This window comes from Protopterus annectens, chromosome 12.part0 (genome assembly GCF_019279795.1).
Source record: "Protopterus annectens isolate FY-2018-M chromosome 12.part0, PAN1.0, whole genome shotgun sequence".
Lineage (NCBI taxonomy): Eukaryota > Metazoa > Chordata > Ceratodontiformes > Protopteridae > Protopterus > Protopterus annectens.
In genome coordinates, this window is record NC_056746.1 from 214,516,300 (window position 1) to 214,539,834 (window position 23,535).

Here is a 23,535-nt window from a genome sequence, read left to right on the forward strand (position 1 = left end):
AGGAAGGGAAGGGAAGGGTGGTATATACAAGGAATGGGATGGTGACATGATATGTCAAGAATTGGTGGATTTTTTTTTTTTTTTTTTTCTATTTTTGCCCCAGCTGATTCAATCATCAATCCCCCTCTGGTCTACTCATTCATGCAACATCTCCAGGGTGAGGGCTGACCCAGAGGGCTTCTTACTCAGACAGCTATTACAGATAGTTTGGCATTATTTTCATTATACAGACCTATCCCTGTATACATTTCACAAAGCACCAGATACAGCCCTTTTCATACATTATTTCTCAAAACTCTTAAAGGTTCTTAAGCTCAGGGGTTAATAGTCAGCAGTATGTCAACCATTGTAGGCAGGGCCATCGGAAAAATTTTAAAGGTTTGCTACTAGTACAAAAGATGGTGGTAGGAGGTAGGATTTAGTTGGGAGAAAAAATATTTTCCACTTTAATTATTCACAGGATTTCTGTCTCTGAATTGAAGAGCATTTACATATCGGAGCTAAAAAACTGTATAACTGACCAAAGATGAAGGATTGACAAAGCACATAGAAGTTTAGCCCTTCTTCCATTCTAGTAAGATATAACCTCAAATCTCTTCTCTGAGAGCTACTGAAAGTTAATTTTCAATATCGGTATGTAGATCTGTGTCTATACCTTTATCGATATTTATATCTAAATACATACACACACACACACATATATATATATATATATATATATATATATATATATATATATATATATATATATATATATAAAACATATGCAGGCTGGATTGTGCTTCCAGGAAAGGGGGGGGGGTACTTGCTCTATATAAATTTGCATTGAACATCACCATTGAAGCTATACAACTACCTCAAATTAACAACTCAGAAATTCTTGCCACTAAACTACAAATTAATAAAAATAAATGTATCTATATCGTCTGTATGTACATTCCCCCAGGTAATAAAGTAGCCATACTTGAAGATACCCTTTACTGGTTAACATGTCACTACCCCCAAGAAACCATACTACTCAGAGACCTCAACATAGACTGGAATACCTGTTCCTCAGACTCCCCAACAACCCATGTCAACCTGCATGCATTCTCACAAGTCATCACAACCCATACCAGGATAGGTAAACCAAACCAAAAGGAAAGCATACTTGATTGGGTACTTATAAATAGTCATCCCCAATTGTACACCTCTGCAACTCTCCCTGATGACCTAAGCGATCAACTTCCCACCTATATTATTAAGCACAAAGCCATTAACCCCCAACAACCCTTACTTAGAATGGTAAGAAACAATAAAAACTTTCACCCCACCAAATTCCAACAAGAGCTAAACTCATGTAAATGGTCAATTTTAAGACACCTCCCCTTAGATGAAGCAGTCGCGTACTTTAACAACAAATTCATAGAAATCCTTGATTCTCATGCACCCACTCGCTCAACAAGAACTAAGGCAAAAACTGCACCATGGCTTTCCAAAGAGTCTAAACAAAAAATCACCCTCAGAAAAGGCATGGGCATTATGACGAACTACTAAAGATCCCCAAGACCACATTAAATTTAGGCAACTGAGGAATGTCACTAAAAATCCATTCTACTAGACAAAAAAAAATTACTACTATAATCTACAGGAAATAAATCATAACAAGCCTCAGAAATTCTGGGCAGGTATAAACAAACTATTACATCCTGCACAAACTTCCACCCCAGTCCCTGCAGCTTCCATTGATAAACCTCCCGAGGAAGTCTCTGACAGTTTTAACCATTTCTTTACTGAGACCATTCAAGCCCTAGCGAGCCAACTACCTACCAGCCCCCCGTCATGAAATCAACACCCCCAGAAACCAACCTATATTTAGATTCCAACCAGTTGCAACCTCCCTCATCCGTACCCTGATTAAAAAACTGAAGCCAATTATCCTCTCCGCTGACCAACTCCCTGCCGAGTATCTACAAAAAGCAGCTTATGCCATTGCTTACCACATCTTGATACTAATCAATCGAACAATAGCTGAAGCCAGAATCCCCTCTATTTGGAAAATATCCTATGTAATCCCATTTCACAAAGGAGGTAGCTCTACTGAGTTATCCAGTTATAGGCCGATAGCAATATTATCCCCACTTGCAAAAATTATGGAAAAATGTATCCATAGACAATTGATGCATCACCTATCTCAGAATAACCTCATGGCAGACTCCCAGCATGGCTTCCGACCACACCACAGTACTAGTTCAGCCCTTCTAGCCTTCTCCAATACCATAAACCACAACCACAATAACAATAACATATCCTCAGCCCTCTTCTTGGATCTCTCCAAGGCATTTGATATGGTGGATCACCAATTACTAATCCATACCCTGAAAACTTTCTGCCTAGATAATACAGTCATCCAGTGGTTCCAATCCTATCTGAAAGATAGACAACAGGCTATCCTTTGGCAAAACAAACTTTCTAAACACCTACCCAGCACACTAGGTGTACCACAGGGATCTATACTAGGGCCCCGCTTCTTTTCTCCATCTTCATTGATGACCTCTATTCTGCTATCCCTACAGTCAGCTGTGTCAAATACGCTGATGGCTCCACCCTGATTTGCTCAGCCACTTCTCCAAATGAACTGTGGTCAGCTACACAAATTGAAAACTGGCTTTCTGGTCATCGCCTGATTCCAAATCCCCAAAAAAAAAAAAAAACTGTTGCTATTCTCACCAACACACAGGTTTACTGCATTCACTTTTACCATTAAATCTAATAATGGCACAAAAATCTCCCCAGACTCCTCTACAAAACTGCTAGGTGTTTTAATCGATAATAATCTCAAATTCGACCTTCATGTTAATCAGTCTATAAAGACCATCAATAAAAAACTAGGCTCACTTTGCAGGATAAAAGTCTTCTTAACCCCTCCTGCTAGATCTCCCATAGCTCCCTCTCACCTACTTTCAGCTCTACTGTATGCATCCCCGCTACTCTCCAGTCTAAACAAATCTGTCCTCAACAAACTCTCTATCTGCTATAACCATATTGCCAGATTTGCCACAGGCCTGCCTTATAGGACTCACCATTGTATTAAACTAAACCAGCTTGGGTGGCTAGAATTACCCAGCATGATCCAGTATAACCTCATGATAACCGCCCATAAGATACTTTACAATCCAGATAGTACTCCTGCTCTTAAAAATATTATTTACAATCCAGATAATACTCCTGCACTTAAAAATATTATTACCCCTATCACAATCACTGGCCACTTTGATCCCCTATTAAATTAGTAGTTCAGACTTTCAAAACTAAAAACTCTGCTGGTGAATCTCTCTTTGCAAACTCTGTTAGCAGATCCTGGGACTCTCTCCCAACCAAAATTACTTTGCTCAACTCCCTGAGCCAATTCAAGACTAGACTTAACAACATTTGACATTAAACTGGCTATGTCAATGTAGCAAACCCAACTAACTCTTCTTGCCAATGAGACTAAAATAGTTATTTTGGCTTATTTGCGGACTATCTTGACCTTTACCTTGTCTAACTGTAATGTGTTTTGGCATGTAACCACTGCAAATATTGTATCTGTAAATAACTGTATGAGTTAATAACAGCATGCTTAGCTGACTTTAACTACTTAATGAAGACCTACTCTCTGATTTGCGTTAACCCCAGAAATACTATTATTTGCCATACATATGTAACCTCTGTAAAGATTGTAATCATAAACCTTATTTCTTGCTTAGATGTGTTAACGACTGTATATACTGCATTTTAATCTAATTTTGGTGACCTTGGAGCTTTTCTCTCCAGGCCTCTGCTGAAAATGGACATGTATCCAGTCGGACTATCCCAGTCAACAAATGTAAAATAAATAAAATAAATAAATAATATATATATAAATATATATACATATATATATATATATATATATATATATATATATATAGTTCTACTTCAAATGCTTGAAGTTTCAGAACATTGAACCACACATCATTGAGGACAAGATGATCGATGTTCTACAACATCAAACACAAAAGTAGACTAAACTAAAAAAAGCTAAAAACTCTGCTTGTAAGTTTTTGTGGGGGGGGGGGACAAGCCCCCTGCACCCCATACTCCTGCTACTCCAGGATTGCACTACAGTGAAGAGAATGGTAAATTTCACATCCTTTGCCATTCTGTTCACTGTAGTGTATGGGGTATGGGGGGTGCAGGGGGGCTTGCCCAAAAACGTGAAATAAGAAGTTTTCATGTTTTTTTTTTCAGTATTGCAGAACCTATTTATATATATATATATTCATATACACACAAACACACACACACACACACACACACACACACACACACACACACACAAACTCTAAGCCTTATTTAGGCATTTAGGCTTCCTATGAGTTCCTATCAGACTTGAGTTATACACTCACTTCCCTACTTAAGAGTCCAAACTGCCCTTAAATAACTCTGGGGAACCAGCTTTCATTATTTTAATTGAAGCTGCTTTCTACATCAGACCTGTTTGACAGTGAAAAGATTTTCTGTCTATTGTTATTACAAATGAGGGCACTGTTACAAAACCATTATTGTTCCTGGTTCTAAATATGTGTTGCCTGGTTTCTATGACACCAATAGTAACTATTTCTTCATTATTTAAAAATGTATAAATTAATATGAGCTCACTCCTAGACTGTCTATAGCTTATAGAAAACAGCGTTAGTCTCTCAAGCTTGTCAATATAATTCCGCTTTCTTATACTAGTAAACTGCCTTGTAAAAGAACTCTGGATTCTTTTTAGCCTATATATATATATATATATATATATATATATATATATATATATATACACACACACACACACAGTATTATATGTACAGGCAGCTGCAGAATATTCAATACCCAATCTTTAGCAGATGAGTAGCATTTTCTAATAGTCATCAGCATGTTAGACTCATCAAAAACTATTAATCTATAATTATTCTCAAGACTTACTGAATCCTCTGTGTCCAATACCATACTACTTAAAGATAAAGGATAACAAGGATTATTTCAACAAAATGGATAACTTTGGATTTACTTACATTAAACTCCATACCAATGGTTCTAGACTCCATATCAAGGTAATCAAGAAATCCTTGCAATCTTTCTTGATTTCTTAAGATAGTAATTATTGTTCCCACTTTTGTATCATCTGTAGATTTGCTGATCCAGGTATTATTTTAGTTAGAAGAAAAGTCATAAAAGTAGTACATAAAACTGGTTCAAGTACTGATCACTGAGGGAACCCTGCTAATACACTTTTAGCTGATGGAAGTATGTCCCCTATTTTTACTAATGCTAATCTCTTCTCCAGACCAGAATAAATCTCTCCTTTATTCTCTCTCCATGTCTACCATCCTTATCCTATCTCTACAAAAAAAATTCTATTCATTCACTTTGTATCTATTACTCGTATTTCTTGTAATATTGTGTTTTCTTGTTTATATAAATGTCTAGTTTTCATCTGCCTTATAACAATGTACCTGCTACCTGTAACTCATGTAATTTTATGTTTTCTGTATAAAGTCTGTACATCTTAGTCTGTAACTAGATCTTTTCTCGCAGGCCCTGCTGAAAATGGATTCTTTCTGACTCAGTCGGACCATTCCAGTAAACAAATGTCAAATATATAAATAAAATAAATACTCTATATTTTCTGTCTCTTACAGTGAGATGGGGGGCCAAATGGAGAGATGATAAAATCAGCAGGCAAAGGAGAGTGGTATTGCTGGAAGTGGATTCATCCTTACGTCTTGGTGAGTATCTTCATGAGGTGGACCCTATTTTTACAAAATCTCACCAAGATGACACTGATATATGGACTGTATTTTTATATAGCATATATCATGGACAAAGGTGGGTGAAAAAATAAAAAAAGATGGCTGGGTGCCCAAGTTACAGGCTAAAAATGCGCCCAATCCTGGGAGACTCAATGGTGCCATGACTTGGAAAAAATAACAGCGCAGAATCCCTAAGCTATGAAAATGTTCCTACAGTTAGGACAGGCTCAGGGGGAGGATGCCCCCCATTGTAGAAGGAAGTAGTAGTCCACAAAAACTGACAAGCCAAAAAAAATATGATAGAGTGGACTACTGAGGATAAGAAAGAAATTATGTATCTATATAGAGCATAGACAGACACAGAATTTTGAGATAGAAGAGATTCAAAAAGACCAAGTGAGAAATTATAGGAAAGAAAAGTAATTGCAGAAGAAAAATTGTCAAAGCTTCAAGTGCAAATTTGAGTTCATTAATATAAAAGAGCCATGAAAAATATTACCTAAGTCAAGTACTTTTGGCCATTTAGAAAAAGAAGTGACTGAGGAAGTGTGAATATATAAGGAACAAAACTTAAGAGTATTTTGAAAGGTATAAGAAAGAAAGAGAGATCTGACGTGGTGCAATATTTATGCAAAGTAGAAAGTCAAACTAATCGATGCAGAAAAGCAACTCCAAAGATATTTTTAGAGACATATGGGCAAAGGCATCCAGATATGGGAAATTTCACACTACAAAAAATAAGATCACAAAAGGGGAATGTAGAACAGAAGACTGGTAAAATAGGTAAACAAATAGAAGCTGGAGTTATGGAATATCTGTGAAGTAAAGGGATCAGTGTTGAAAATCGAATTCTGGTAAAATCACAGCATTATGGAACAATCAGCCCCTAAAGTAATGAAAAGCAGGTAGAGTAGGAGGCATCTGAAGAAGAAATATGGACATAGGAAAGTAAAAGAGATTTAATATAGTGTGGTATTTTTGCAAAGGAGAAAGCAAAACTATCAATACAAAAAGCACCACCAAAGATATTGAAGAGAAATAGTGGCAAATGGATCTGGATCTGGAATATTTCACAATACAAAAAATAAGAAAATAAAGGGGGAAAACTGAAAAGAGAATTAGTAATGGAGAAGTTAAAGAAATAGAAACTGAAGTTGTAGACTACATACAAAGTGAAGGATTTAATGTTAAAAATCCATCTCTGATAATGTCACAGCGTGATGGAACAATGAATCCCCAAATTAAAGAGAAACAAGTAGAACAGGAAGCATATGATTAATATGTACTGGTATAAGGCCAGTTGCTAACAAAGTACAAGCAGGTATTTGCATTATGTGGTCATGATGGTGAACAGTGAGATGTGTCTGCACTGTGATGTTGGGCTGATGGTGGTGGGTGCTGTGTTGTCATAAAATGTAGAAGGTGTATTAGCAGTAGTACAAACTAACTAATGCGGGAAGTATGTACAGTAGCAGAAATTTAGCTCACTATGACTTAGTATTATTTTATTGTGAAATGGAAGTTGGAGGTTTAGATACTGTATACAGCACAACACTCTTGAAGTGTTGGTCATGTAAGATACTTAGAGAAAATGGAAGTGTTAACCCTAGCTTCTGCTATTCTTCTTCCACACTGAGAACACTTAACCATGGAAACTTGAAATTAAAGATGACAGCTTTTGACCTGGTTATCAGTGAGAAAACGTTTGCTAGAATTCCTCCTTTGCAGCAAACTAGGGATGACTATAACTTTATCATTTTCAAAATACAAATAGCGGAAAGCAGTTATCAAACAAAGTTGATAATACGTTAAATATCAGAAATGTAAATGACAGTACTAAAATCAAATCTTATTCATTGCCCTGATTTAACTACTGCCTACTGATTTAAATAATGTTTGCCCTCGGTACTTTAGTTGAAGGCTTAAAGTATTTCTCCATTGTGTATACAGTTCCTTGCCATTGTTTGGGCCGTTGTATAAAGTAATTGGTTCATAACTTGTCTACTGCTCTGTTAACACCTGGAAATGTCATGTTAGCAGCTGAACTATATGCAACAACCCTGTAATGCTGTCTAATTGTTCACTGTGCCATTTGGCCAAGCTCATAGCTAGTAAGTTTTTTTGGAGCAAGCTACATATGAAGTTAACAAATAACTAAATAATGCAAAGTAAAACTGCCTAAGTACACTTGCTATAGAAAGCTTAGTAAAACTGAAAGCTGTGATAACTGGAAGCAGGAGATGAGGGTTGTATTTTTAATAGAGTCAGCTCAACAGACAACGTGCCACTTTGTAGGGTGACCATGGATCAAGCCTTCACCTTGCCATTGTTGCATTGTATGTAAGCTGTACATTGTGGGTATTGTAGTCTAGGTTTTTTGATACATCTTTTTAATCTAATGCATGCGTATCCTATTTCTGTATGCATGTGAACATATGAGCAGTGTCTAAAATCAGTCCTCTCAGATCAGTGCATCACCTTTTTTAACAAATTAAAATAAAATAAATATGCAAATGAAAGAAAAAAGATTGTTGCAGAGGCGCACAGTTTATATGTAGAGACCCAAAGAATCAAACAGAAGTACAAGGTAAAGTGTTACAACACATTATAGACTTAAGCATTTCTATTGCATTATTTATGAGATTTCTGAGCCAGGTTTTTTTTTAATTAGCTCATAAAGCCAGCTATAAGATGCAAGATTCATCTGCTTTATTGAAAGAAATAACACAACAGAAGAGGGAAATCAACTGGCCTAGCTTATCTGGCACAGAAGTTGGACAGGCTGCTAATTTGTGATGTGGATAGCCCAAGTTAAATAAATAATCTTGAGGGAGAGCTGCATCATTCAACCCAAGCACAGCTCTACTTTCCTTAAGGAAGGGGAAGGGAGGAAGGATTGAACAGAAAATGTAAAGGCTAGAGCATGAACTGTAATTTAGTGGAATCATAAAGTGCTGGCATAATATCTGGATAATGCATTCTAGAAGTAGATGATGGGAAATGTTTGACTTTCATAATCTATACCTAATTTAGCTGACATAACTGCAAGTCTGCGTTCAGAAACAAAAGAACACTCTGAAAGATTTCCTAGCTAAAATCTAACTAGGAAAAGCAAGTTAGGAAGTTGACTACAGACCCCTGTAGGCCAACATACTGCTGATAGGTGCCTTGTGACAGATCAAATAACATGCCTGAGGAGACTTTAGAAGTTAAGGTTAGGTGGTCCACTAAATAGGAGCCAGCAAAAATAGGGAATGTCAAAAGTACCTAAACATTTCTTTCAATGGAAAATAGTGAAATATTTAAATGTTGTCATTGACTATCAGACTGAAAATTATCCATTCTGATTATACATATTTTGTTACTTTTGAAACAAGTCTGTTTTGTTGTGATGACCCACCACTGGACCAGTAATCAAGGAGCCTCAATCCTCACAACAGGCAATAGTGGGGAGCATTCACTGGGAGGATAACAAGTATACACACAGTATTTCCAAATGCAGTTCTCTGCATCAAGTGCAATTTTCCTTAAGAGCACACAGAGACCACAGTTAGTCCGGGGTTCATTTCTCACTCTTTTCCCAGATCCCCAAAAAGTCTCCCCACTGGCACAGCTATAGAGTTGAGTCCTTAGCCAGGGTTCCAAACCAAGTCCTCCAACACTCCTTCTGTTCAACCAGTGCTTCATGTTCCTGCCCAAGTAGCTGACACACACACACACACACACACACACACACACACACACACACACACACACACACACACACACACACACACACACTTTGCACAGACTATCAGATAGTTTTCACTGCTACACACACACCACACACCTGGGGCTGGTTACTCACACTTAGCTGCTTTGCCTTTCTTGCATCAGAGAGATTTTTCACTGCTACCAGTCACTCCTTGACAGCTACTTTAATTAATATTAATACAAATAATAATATAACTAAGAGCAAGGCTATTAGGAGTGGCCCACACAGTATTACCAAATAAATATGCAAGTACTCTCAAAACTTAAATATCTCTACAGAGATCAGCCACAATGAAAGATTTAAATATATTTAATAATAAATAATAAGAGAAATATGTATTCACAGTGACATCAGAGTTCAAACTCACAGGAAATATTTAAAACAACATTGCAGGACAGGCTCAGAGAAATAAAGAAAAATAATACCTAAACCTAGTTTCACTATATTCCTGACTATATCTAAGAAAATTACTATACCCTAGTACCTTACTAATAGAGCAAAGCAAATGATGAAATGATGTGGTGAATGGTTCTTGTTGCCAGGTCCATGACAGAATACAGAATGTTCTGTCTCACTAAGAGACTTCTCAAAAAATATCTCAAATATTACTTCTGGGATATTTATTTTATATTTTTTTTATTTAACATTTGTTGACCAGGAAAGTCCGACTAGGTTCCACAGATCCTGTTTCCAGCGGAGGCCCGGGAAGAAATGCTCCAGAAGCATGTCTTTGGAATAGGATAGGATAGCTTGCATAATAACATAATTTATGGTCATCTGACTTCTAGTTCCCAGGTGAAGCCTCCATTGCTGAAGCTGGCAGTATTTAGCATCTACTGTAAACATACTTGTACAAGGGCTTTTGCTCAGCTCTTTGGTAGATGCTAGAAGTCCTAAAACAATTGCATTCTTCCACATTTCAAAACTAGTAAGTAGTTTGCGTTTATATCACGCTATCGAAAGATGAAAATAGCGAATGCTATTACATCAAACCTAAAATATCTAAACCACAAAATATCGAACATTCAGAACAGCGAATTTTTTCCCATGAAAAAATTCTCTATTCCAAAACACATACACAAAACACAAGCACACCAGAAAAAACAGCAATCCACACACATACACTTAAAATCCTACATCTAACCCTACACTAAACTGTACATACACTAGTATCTATCCATTTACCTTAACCCAAACCCTAACCCTAAGGTCCATCACCTAACCCGCGCCCTAACCCTAACTCACTTAATAACCCTAACTCACTTAACTCGCCCCTAACGTCCACACAATCGCACACTTACCTGAACCCAACCCGTAACTTTCTATCACAGCACTGAAAATAGTGAAGCCCCAGAACCGGCTATTTTTAGCGTTCGCTGAATAGGGGTCGATATTAGAACATTCGAAGTTTTAAAACTTCGATGTTCTGATATAGATCCAATTAGTTCACCCTAAAGACAGTACAGAAAGCTTCCTAGTACAGACTTTGTATCTCTAACTGCATTGAAACCTGTCAGCTAGCCTATAAAGTAATTTAGTTTCAGATATTTTCTAAAGTTTACTGGACTGAGGTTACCGCTCCAGTTTCCTCTGTTAAGAAGGATACATTTAAGCCATTACAATAGTACATGTACATTTCTGTTCTCTTCCAGTAGGCCACACTGTGGTTACATTTTAAACACAAGCACTTTAAATAGTTTTTCAACACAAACATCTTTACAAATAAGTTTACTATTTACGTGACATACAGTTCTAATACATTTGTAACACAAGCATCATATATAAATTAGTTTGATATTCATGAATGACATAATTATTTACAAAATTCCACCTAGCTGTGCTGGCAGTACCTCCTTACATCACACTTTGTATCAATAGTTAATGTCAAAGGGTATGACTTCTGCTACTTTGTTATACAAAAAGATAAAGCTTCATGTTTCAAAAAACATGTTAAAACAGTTTAGTGATTAGTTTTCACTGATCACCTGCATGAACAGATAAGATCTATTCCTACGCCTTTAAAAACACACAAAATATTATCTGTTTGCTTATTGTTTGACAAACAGGTAAATGAGATGATTTGTGTAGCTCTTTTTCAGTCACACCCAATACATGGGTTAACAATGCATAATAAATTCCAAGTCAAAATACAGGAAATAAAGAGGTAATACATGTTACATGCTGAATTATAATTACAGTTTGTATAGAATGACTGCAAGCAGTTATTTACTAATTCATTTATTTAATGATATTTGATTACCTGGAAAGTCCAACTGGGTAGAAGCCCATTTTTAGCGGAGGTCCGGGGAGGAAAGCTTCAAATTATCTCAAAACATTTTAAGAACAATACAGTTTTCAAAAATAAAAATCATCTGATTTTAAATAATTATAACAAATTAGTCATAATATAAAAACAACGGTTAAGAATCAATATAGGTTATATGACAATAATTTAATATTTACAGAAATTTTATCCAGATTGTAGAGAAACTAAAAGTAAGTTAGTGTAATACAAACAGGAATTGCAATATGAGGTGAAGGAAAAACAGACTTATGGTATATTTAGAGAGAAAGTTAGGGAAGAGAATTTGATAGAAGTGAGGAAGTAAGTGAGGAAGGGAGAGTAAGGAGGTATAAGGAATGGAAGGGTATTTGTTCATATTTAGGAATATAGTTTATCTTGGTTTTAAGCAAGAGCAGTGCCAGAGTTTAACTAGGAAGTTTTTCAGAGTGGTTTTGAAAGATGTGAAGGAGAGATGGATACAGGTAAGGAGTTCCAGGCCTTAGCAACCTTGTATGAGTAGAAAGAATACCCAGCAGATTTGCTAGGTTCGTAGACAGACAGGAGTTTTTGGTCACTGGATCACAATGACCGAATAGGAACATAGTTGTATAGAATGTTTTTTAGTGCTGGACAGGCAGATGGGTACTGGATAATTTTATAGGTGGGCACATATTTTGGTATTATTTTCTTCTCACCAACATGCATGTGAGTCATCCTGTTAAGAATATTTAAACAGTTGAGGACCAATAAGTGATTGTCATGCATTATATACCATATTATGGCATGAGCAGGAATCAGTATTTAGTAGAGCAGAGATCACTGCTCAGGGCCAAAAGGTAGATAGGTTAAGTCTGAGGAGGGGAGCACATAGACAATGCCCACTACCCAAACCAAGGATTGACTACCCACTGCTCAAAATTTAGAAGAAATGCTTTGCAGAAAGAGGTCAGATAAAAGGCCATCCTTGCTGCTGCAAGTAAAAGTTCCAAGTAACTATCAACTTAATGATATGAATGCCCTTTCATTGATATTTAGTTGTACCTTCAGACTTCATAGGGTAATGACTTAATTCACAGTTAACCCAATATTGCAAAGACCTTCTTGGATTAGCAGTTTGTACTTTAGTGTGGGTAGTAATTCAAGCCTTGGTAGATATAGATCAGAGCCCACACAGCAGGGTCAGATCTTTCTAGATCTGGAAGCCAACCGGCTCTTCATAGATTTTTGCAATGGTTCTTCTAGGGAATCTTTGTGTTTTGTTCTGAAGAATTTAAAGTGTCCAAGCATTGCTTGTACATGTGATAGAAGTGGTAGCATTTCAAATTTCAGTTAGAATACTACAATCAGTCATTCGTATGGCTTCAGAACTAAGACATTTAGAAAATATAAGGTCTCACTTCTGATGGGTTTTGTGCACCAGTGGCAGTTTATTCCCGAAGCTCTCTAGCAGATCAAAATGACTTAAATAAACACAAATTCCAGATCAGATGATGTCTCAGTTTCAACTGTCTGTTCTAATCTCTTAAGCTTTGCCCAGGGCAATGTTGAATGAAGTAAATCGTAATTATGTATTTTCTGGCAAAGTTACTGAACAGTCTTCAATGAAAGTGTACCAGACCTTATGACAACATACCCATTGCCCATTTCCAAAGAGCTTTCATTGATGTGTATAGACATCATCAGTAGCCACTTAACTTTCTCTTTGCAAGTAATGTTTAGAAGGGGTTGTAAAAAATTTAAAATATAACACTGAGTGCGGTCACTCCTCTCTCCCTATCTCATGACATTTCCTTGAAGAACTCAGAGCTGTTGTTCACCCTTAGCTTTGAGATGTGTAATATAATGCATGCAGTAAGTGGCAGCTGCAGGATATGAGTGTGATAAGGTTCCTGTATGGTAAAACAGGGAGACTAAAGTCTTTCTTCACTTGTTGTAACTGTCCTAGTGGAAGCTCCTTCTGAGGGACTCCTGGGAGGGTTTTCTGTATGAAAATCAGAGTGCAGGGCAGTGGTGCAGTGGTTAGCATTGTCAACTCACAGCAACAGGTTCTCTGTTTTGATTCTCAGCTGGGGTTCCTTCTGTGTGGAGTCTGCATGTCCTCCCTGTGTTCTTGTGGGTTTCCTCTGGGTGCTCCAGTTTCCTCCAACATTCCAAAGACATACATCTGTAATGTTTCTCCCTGGGCCATCACTGAAAATGGGTTCTGTCTCAGTCAGACTTTCCCAGTAAACAAATGTTAAAAAAATAAAATAAAATAAATAAATAAAATGATGCCTGGCACTCACTTGCCTGGGTGGTGTGTGATGCCACAGACATCAGTAAGTTTGTGATCAATTCCAGCAGAGATAACCTGTTCTGTGGAAGTGACACCCTTACCTTCTCTGCCAATGAAAACAAGAAGTTAGGGAGAGCCAACCAGCCTATTACAGTAATGGTGAATTAATGCTTTGTCATTTTACAGTAGGCCTTACTGTATAGATATAGACTGTTTCTGATGTCTGTGGTTAAGCTCTGTTTGATCATTTTGTGTGTGTGTGTGTGTGTGTGTGTGTGTGTGTGTGTGTGTGTGTGTGTGTGTGTGTGTGTGTGTGTGTGTGTGTGTGTGTGTGTGTGTATCTGTGTGTGTATCTGTGTGTGTCTGTGCATGTGCATGTATGTGTGTGCTTGAGTGTATGTGTATGTAGAAAACTGACTTTCCTGTTAGAGAAGGCAGGCCAAATTTTTTAGGCACTGGATGAAGTGTACTGTAGACCTGTAAAACTCTACTTCACCCGCTTATTATGACACTGCCCAGTTTTTCATTTCTCTTCAAAATTTAACCATTGCATATTTGTTCACCGCTTGTAGGAAGGACGTGTGGTTTTAAATGCACTTCTAACTGTGTTACTGACCTTATCTGTGCCATTTCTTTCTGACATTGTTACCCACATGCGAGCTGTACTGACCTTTGGTGTACCAATACTGTTAGGCTGTTTTGTTCTCCTTTGTAGTTCTTCAGCATTTTATTTTTCAGTGCCTTATAGGTGTGTAATTACCATGGCATAGGTGTTCATTGCCCTTGTCAGAATGCTATTCCATTATGCAGTTGTGCCATTCCATAATTCTTAGAATGTATAAATGCAACTACTGTTTGTGTATAAGTAAAAATAGAAGTGTAACTACTCTGTGTTTGACTAGAACTTGGTATAATGCAATGTAAGCAAATGGAGTTTTTCTCTCCAGGCCTCACTGAAAATAAGTATTACCCAGTCAGACTTTCCTGGTAAACAAAGACAAATAAATAAATAAATAAATAAATAATGCATTTGTGCCCATTCAGCTGTCTTTCACTACATAAGTTATTCCAGGAATAGCATGGGCATAGCAAGTACCGTAAATCTGCGTACCATGACACTGAAGCTTAATATTCCAGTTAGATTAATACAGTTAATACTTAATACTCAGTTCTTAATGACTCCTTGCACCCTGCACACAGCTGGTTTACTCAACTGTCATTTGGCAGGAGGTACTGCAGTATTCGCTGTAGGGCCTCCAGATTCAATAACAGCTTCTATCCAACAGTGATGAGACTTATTAACTCGGGCACCAGCCCTAGTGAGTCCACCACAAATTAACTTAATAACAGTGTTTTGTTTGGAATGTGCAATGTTTATCTATTTCCTTAGTTATATATTTACATTCAGGTGAAATTGCCTGTTACTTTATGTAATAATACATAAAGAGTGACAATTTTAGTTCATGTGCAATAACCAGTCTTACCTGTCATGCTGCTACTGTACACTATTTATGTCGCTACATAGGAGGGTGAGTTTCTTCCTATGTTCTTGTGGCATAGTCATTAGTCTCTAATTCCTTTACTTGATATGTCTTAATGTTGTATTTGTTGTATCCTATGCTTCTGTACTCTCATGATGAGCTGATGCTCCTACTTTCGTTTGGGTTTGCACGTGTAGTCCTAAATAACAACAAAGTTTACTTTGAATCTTTGAATCTTCAGTCAGTAGTGAATACCTTTGCATTGCCTATGTATGTTTTTATTGTTACTTATGATCTATATGGTAGGGTGCCAACCCATGATGCACATCCCTAGGTTTGCCACACTGCATGCCAACCTCACATACACTTGTTTTCCACAGGGCAGTACATTTCATTTGAACATTTAATTTCATTCTTATTTTATAGTCTATTATACATGCACTAATTACCATCTAGAACCTGTGCCACTGTCCTACACAACCATGACAGGGGTACAGCTAGTCATATCCACCAGTGTTATCCCATGGCCTTACCAAAGGAGGTCTTCAGCATTTACATCACCATTTCTCTTTTGACTGTATTAATCTCTTTGCTTGGCCTGTCATGCTAAAGTGTACCACATCATACTGTCTTATTTCGGCTTTTCCCGGTTAGGGGTCGCCACAGCGGAACTCCGGTCTGCTAATGATTGGAAGTAGATTTTTACATGCTGGCTTGCCAGGCCTAACGCACAGCCTTCAATGAAGGAACACCCATTCATGCATGTCAACACACAGAAGACGCTCTAATTGAGAATCGAACGTGCAACGTCTAACTGTGAGGCGATAACGCTACCGCAGCACCATACTAAACATTGCCATTTTCCCTGCCATCTTTCTATCTGACATGTTCTTCCTTTTTATTTTTTTCTTTGTTTTGTTTCTCTCCATTTATGTTCATTTATTCTGGCTATCTTGCCCTGCACTGGCCTCAGCACCAACATCTGGTTCCCAGCAGTCACCACTCAGGCCTCTATATGGAAAGACAAAGATCATCCTGTGGTAGGTGACCTAGAGGGCTTACTGGTATCCTGTGATGCTGCTTCAGTGGTGGAGGAGTGCAGCATCTGCTAAAGACTGAGGTAGGCCAGTGGCTCAAGAGTTAGATTGGCACCCTGGAATGCATCCCCAAGTAACTGGCATTAGGATGTTGTACTTTGAAACTAGTGAAGTGGGCACACTGAAGGAAGATGACCTTGGTAATGCTACTCTGCACTGTGCTGAACACCCACAGTGGATGGCAGCAATCAAATCAAAACAGAGAAACTGTTGCATGTAGGTGTAGGGACACTCCACAATGTCATTACACTGTGTTGTCAGGCTCAGAGTACGTGGAGCACCAGTGGCAATGCACACAGAGGGCAGGACATGTACAATGCTGTGGCATGGCAATGCATACTGGGGATGCTAAGAGAAGGGGACCCAGTGCAGTGTATTACATGGATTCAATAAGCTGGCACAATTCCATAGCTGCAGCAGTTATAGGAAAAGGAGAAATATCCCAGCACAACAGAGGACATAGAATTCGGCACCTTATGAGGTTGGGACGGGCAGCATATATTGCTGTGGGACATCAATCCTCAATTATGCATATACACTGACCAACATGTGTAACCTGCAAGTATACAGCTCTTGTCATGGGCTCATGAGAAAGACAATGAGTAGATAAGATCACTGAAACTTTGGTGTTACTGCAAGCCCTCTGCACATAATCATAACATTTTCAAAGTAGTGTTAGTTTATAAACCATAACTATCTTGCCAATTGCCACCCTCACAGGGCACCTCCTTCCTCCAGGGGGAAAAACAAGTCACGCCCAGGATGAAATTATAGGAATCCCATCAATTGTCAAGGTTTGCCTTATGGAAAGTAAGGATATTATTCTGTTTTATATGCAAAAAAAAGAGTCATTAAATTGAGTTAATATCTGCTTGAACTGGTGGCAACTCAGGTGGATGTAAAAGATCCAATGGCACCTATCAGAAAGCTAAGGGGAAGATCCCCAATTCACTAGCCAAAGTACCCCAGGTAAAAGAAATATCACCTCTGGTCTCCCCTGAAAATAGTGCACTAGCCTAATGGGACAAACCCAGTCAACAAAGAATAAATAAAAAAAAAAATATTCCAGAGATGGGAAATTGTTGAGTGATAAATCTGTCTGACAGATGTGTCTCATTTATTTGTTGAATGATATTTAATGCTTTAGTTCAGGTGTTTGTGAAGCCATTTATTTTCTGGAGGCATAGGAGGTCAAGGAAGAGTGGTTCCTTAACAGGATGAAGTACTAGACATAAGTCACCTGACAAGGTTCTATATAAAGGATATAGTTTACTAGACATAAGTTACCTGACAGGGTTCTATAAGGGATACAGCTTCAAGCATGTTTCTGTACCTGAGGGTCTTCAGCTTGTTATCCTTTTTTAGAGAAGCACCACTGTGGTCTTTCTAGTTAGGTAATGCATTTGGATAAATGTATACTATAACTGGTCTGATTAGGGCAGGGTATAGAGGAACAATAACTTCTTTTTACCTGGATGAGATACCTTTAGTTATTAAGCTAGAAGTATTCCCTGACTGCTGTTCCTAGATGGTTGTCAAAGGAAAGGAGATTTGTATGAAGTTGCTGAGATACCTGATTACTGTATTAGTCTGGAGTGGGTTGCTGTCTTGACTGTAAGCTGCAATTGAGACTTATTTACTAAAGGTGACAATGCTGCATTTCTTTGCATTTAATTTAAGCCCTTTTCTTATACACCACTGGTTTGTATAGTTTAGCACTTCTTGCAGTAACATAGTATCAAGTGCTGAGTGAATGACAATACCCAGGTTGCAGTCACTGATAATTTTAGTTAGCCATATGTCTTTTTTATGCATTTGGAGATCCAAGAAGTAGATGACAAGAAAAGGGATCCTATTACTGAGGCCTGAGGAATGCCATTCACCACCTTTTTATCTCAGAGGTGGCACCTGCTACTTTAATTATGTTGGCTCTGTCTGTCAGCTAGTTTGCTACCAATCTTACAACATTAGGTCTGCATTTAGGCCTTTAAGCTAATTTATAATGCCAGCATGGGGAACAGTGTCAAAGACTTTGGCCAGATCCATGTACAGTGTACGACCTGTGTGGTGGCAATCTACAGTTTTAGAAAGTGTCTGTGTTTGCTAAATTAACCAGACACAATCTCCATTTGACCAAACCATATTCCTGTGGGTCTACTGCAATATGATATTTTTATAGGTTCGGGTCAAAGGTTAGTACTCGGCTAGCTGCCTTTATGGGCCATTTAAAGCCTAGCCAATTATTCCATGTAAGAATCAAATGCTGCATCTTGTGTTTGTATGGTAAACACCTTAACCATTATGCCAACCTCCTACCCTATAAAACTTGGAGTATGCTAGATTAGAACCCAGGCTCACCTGTATTACAGCCGTATATTTAAACCTGCTGCTATGGGTACAGTTAAAATTTTCATTTTCCCTTTTCCTTAGATTCATGGTTTTGTAAGTTCTTATCTAATTACTAGACTAGCTTTCTTAACAGGCCATTCAAAGCCTAACCAATTTCCTTCACAAAGGTGAAAATCAAACACTGTACCTTGTGTTTGTCAGTCAAACACCTTAACCATTATATCAAGCTTATGAAATCAGATATAATACGTTTAAAGGATTTGCAAATTAATTTTGTTAGACTGAGGGGGTCTATAGTTCCTGGAATCTGAGGTGGAGTCCCTTTATGGATTAACATAATGAAAGCCATTTCCCTACCTCAGGAACATCCCCTGTGCTTAATTTGAACAGTCTACGAGGATTTTAGGGTATTTTGATGTTGTTGATTAGTCATTATCAACCCCCTTTTCCCATTCATTTATTGAGGTTGGTGACTCATATCAATTGTTGCCACCTCTCACCTTCTTTGACAATCATGCATGACTGTTGCCAGTCTTTTCACACAAAATTGATCCATTTCTTTGCTAAGCATCCACTTCGCTTGTCTTCTTCGTTATCTCTCCAAAATTTTCTTTACTAAGTTATTTTCTGCTTCCCTGCACATGAATGAACCACTTTAATCTGTTCTTCTTTGCCTTATCTGCAACTGGAGCTATATTGGCTACTGCTCTGGTGTCCTTATTACTTCATCTATCCCACTGTATTCATCCTACTGCCAGTGTCTGGCACTTCATCTTCATCATTACAGGCATATCTAGCTATTTTAGCACATGATTCTATCATGATTCCATTAATAATATGGTGACCCCCCAACTTTATGTTGAGGACCTAAAAAAAAAAAAAAAAAGACGAAGAGGAAAAAAAAAAGCTTGTCTCCTCAGACTTCCTGCTTACTACAGTTCATGCCACACATGGAGCACTACCTGCTTACTGCAGTTCATGCCACACATGGAGCACTACCTGCTTACTACAGTTCATGCCACACATGGAGCACTACCTGCTTACTACAGTTCAAGCCACACATGGAACATTACCTGCTTGCTACAGTTCATGCCACACATGGCACATTACCTGCTTACTACAGTTCATGCCACACATGAAACACTACCTGCTTACGACAGTTCATGTCACACATGGAGCACTACCTGCTTACTACAGTTCATGCCACACATAGAGCACTACCTGCTTACAACAGTTCATGCCACACATTGAGCACTACCTGCTTACTACAGTTCTTGCCACACATGGAGCACTACCTGCTTACTACAGTTCATGCCACACATGGAGAACTACCTGCTTACTACAGTTCATGCCACACATGGAGCACTACCTGCTTGCTACAGTTCATGCCACACATGGAGCACTACCTGCTTACTACAGTTTATGCCACACATGACATATTACCTGCTTACTACAGTTCATGCCACACATGAAGCACTACCTGCTTACTACAGTTCATGCCACACATGGAGCACTACCTGCTTACTACAGTTCATGCCACACATGGAGCACTACCTGCTTACTACAATTCATGCCACACATGGAACACTACCTGCTTACTACAGTTCATGCCACACATGGAGCACTACTTGCTTACTACAGTTCATGCCACACATGGAGCACTACCTGCTTACTACAGTTCAGGCCACACATGGAGCACTACCTGCTTACTACAGTTCTTGCCACACATGGAGCACTACCTGCTTACTACAGTTCATGCCACACATGGAGCACTACCTGCTTACTACAGTTCATGCCACACATGGAACACTACCTGCTTACTACAGTTCATGCCACACATGGGGCACTACCTGCTTACTACAGTTCAAGCCACACATGGAGCATTACCTGCTTACTACAGTTCATGCCACACATGGAGCACTACCTGCTTATTACAGTTCATGCCAAACATGGAGCACTACCTGCTTACTACAGTTCATGCCACACATGGAGCACTAACTGCTTACTACAGTTCATGCCACACATGGAACATTACCTGCTTAATACAGTTCATGTCACACATGGAGCACTACCTGCTTACTACAGTTCATGCCACACATGGAGCACTACCTGCTTATTACAGTTCATGCCAAACATGGAGCACTACCTGCTTACTACAGTTCATGCCACACATGGAGCACTACCTGCTTACTACAGTTCATGCCACACATGGAGCACTACCTGCTTACTACAGTACATGCCACAAATGGAGCACTAACTACTTACTACAGTTCATGCCATACATAGAGCACTACCTGCTTACTACAGTTCATGCCACACATGGAGCATTACCTGCTTACTACAGTTCATGCCACACATGGAGTACTACCTGCTTACTACAGTTCTTGACACACATGGAGCACTACCTGCTTACTACAGTACATGCCACACATGGAGCACTACCTGCTTACTACAGTTCATGCCACACATGGAGCACTACCTGCTTGCTACAGTTCATGCCATGCATGGCACACTACCTTCTTACTGCAGTTCATGCCACACATGGAGCACTACCTGCTTACTACAGTTCATGCCACACATGGAGCACTACCTGCTTGCTACGGTTCATGCCATACATGGCGCACTACCTTCTTACTGCAGTTCATGCCACACATGGCGCACTACATACTTACTACAGTTCATGCCACAAATGGAGCACTACCTACTTACTACAGTTCATGCCACACATAGAGCACTACCTGCTTACTATAGTTCATGCCACACATGGCGCACTACCTACTTACTACAGTTCATGCCACAAATGGAGCACTACCTACTTACTACAGTTCATGCCACACATAGAGCACTACCTGCTTACTACAGTTCATGCCACACATGGAGCACTACCTACTTACTGCAGTTCATGCCACACATAGAGCACTACCTGCTTACTACAGTTCATGCCACACATGGAGCACTACCTGCTTACTACAGTTCATGCCACACATGGAGCAATACCTGCTTTCTACAGTTCATGACACACATGGAGCTCTACCTGCTTACTATAGTTCATGCCACACATGGCGCACTACCTACTTACTACAGTTCATGCCACAAATAGAGCACTACCTACTTACTACAGTTCATGCCACACATAGAGCACTACCTGCTTACTACAGTTCATGCCACACATGGAGCACTACCTGCTTACTACAGTTCATGCCACACATGGAACACTACCTGCTTTCTGTAGTTCATGCCACACATGGAGCACTACCTGCTTACTACAGTTCATGCCACACATGGAGCACTACCTGCTTACTACACTTCATGCCATACATGGAATGGAGCACTACCTGCTTACTACAGTTCATGCCACAAATGGAGCACTACCTACTTACTGCAGTTCATGCCACACATAGAGCACTACCTGCTTACTGCAGTTCATGCCACACATGGAGCACTACCTGCTTACTACAGTTCATGCCACACATGGAGCACTACCTGCTTACTACAGTTCATGCCACATATGGAGCACTACAGTGCTTCAATAATGATTACAAAGGTAAACACCAGCATTTATTTCTAAATGCCAGTAAGCACTGAAGACCAATATAGATCTGCACCCCTTTCAACAACCCTAGTTTCACTGTTATCAATGAACTCACATTTCCTCAGTTGTTCTGCCTTCACTGCCTGTGTTTGTGTGCCATACAGAAGCATTAGTTACACAAGTGCTTTGTACACCTTACTTTCCAGCTTCTTTGGCATTTTTCTGTCATGCACTACCTCTGGCCAGTTTGTGCCGTTGGCTGCAGCACTTTTGATTCTAACATTGACCTGCCTCATTCAGATTTCTCTTCTCCTGAACTATATCTCCCGGATACCTGAAGCTGTTATCTTGTTTCACTATATTTCCTTCTATCTCAATTATGAACCTCTTCTGATTTTCTCCATTTGCATCAATAACTACTATTTTGTCTGCACTCAATTTTTTCCTTTCTGTTAAGAGTCTGCTTAAAGCACATTGTCTGCATACAACAGCTTTGTTGAGTTGTCCCCAAATGCATTTACTAATGTAGTCTAGCACCTGTATGAACAATAGTGGGCTCAGAACTATATCCTGATGCAGATTCACTCCAACTGGGAAACCCTGAGTCAGTCCAAGCACTGTTTGTACTTGATCACTCGGGTCCTTTAACATAGCCTGCAGTAATTTTTTCAAAGTTTCTGGAACTTCATATCATTGCAGGACTGTCCAAATCATATTTCTCCAAGTCTAGGAATGTGCAGTTGGATTTTTTTCCTCATCTCCACATTGTGATTAAACAACAAGGTATATTGTCAGGACTCACAGAGGTGATATTTTTAATTTATCTAGAGTTAATTTAGGACACATTCTATAATAATCTTGGGGTGCAGTAAGAAGAGGCTCTGGAATTTTGTGGAACTTCAATGACTGTTTCATTTGTGAATCTGCACTAAGTTTATCTGCATGTACATTAGTACTATTTTTGG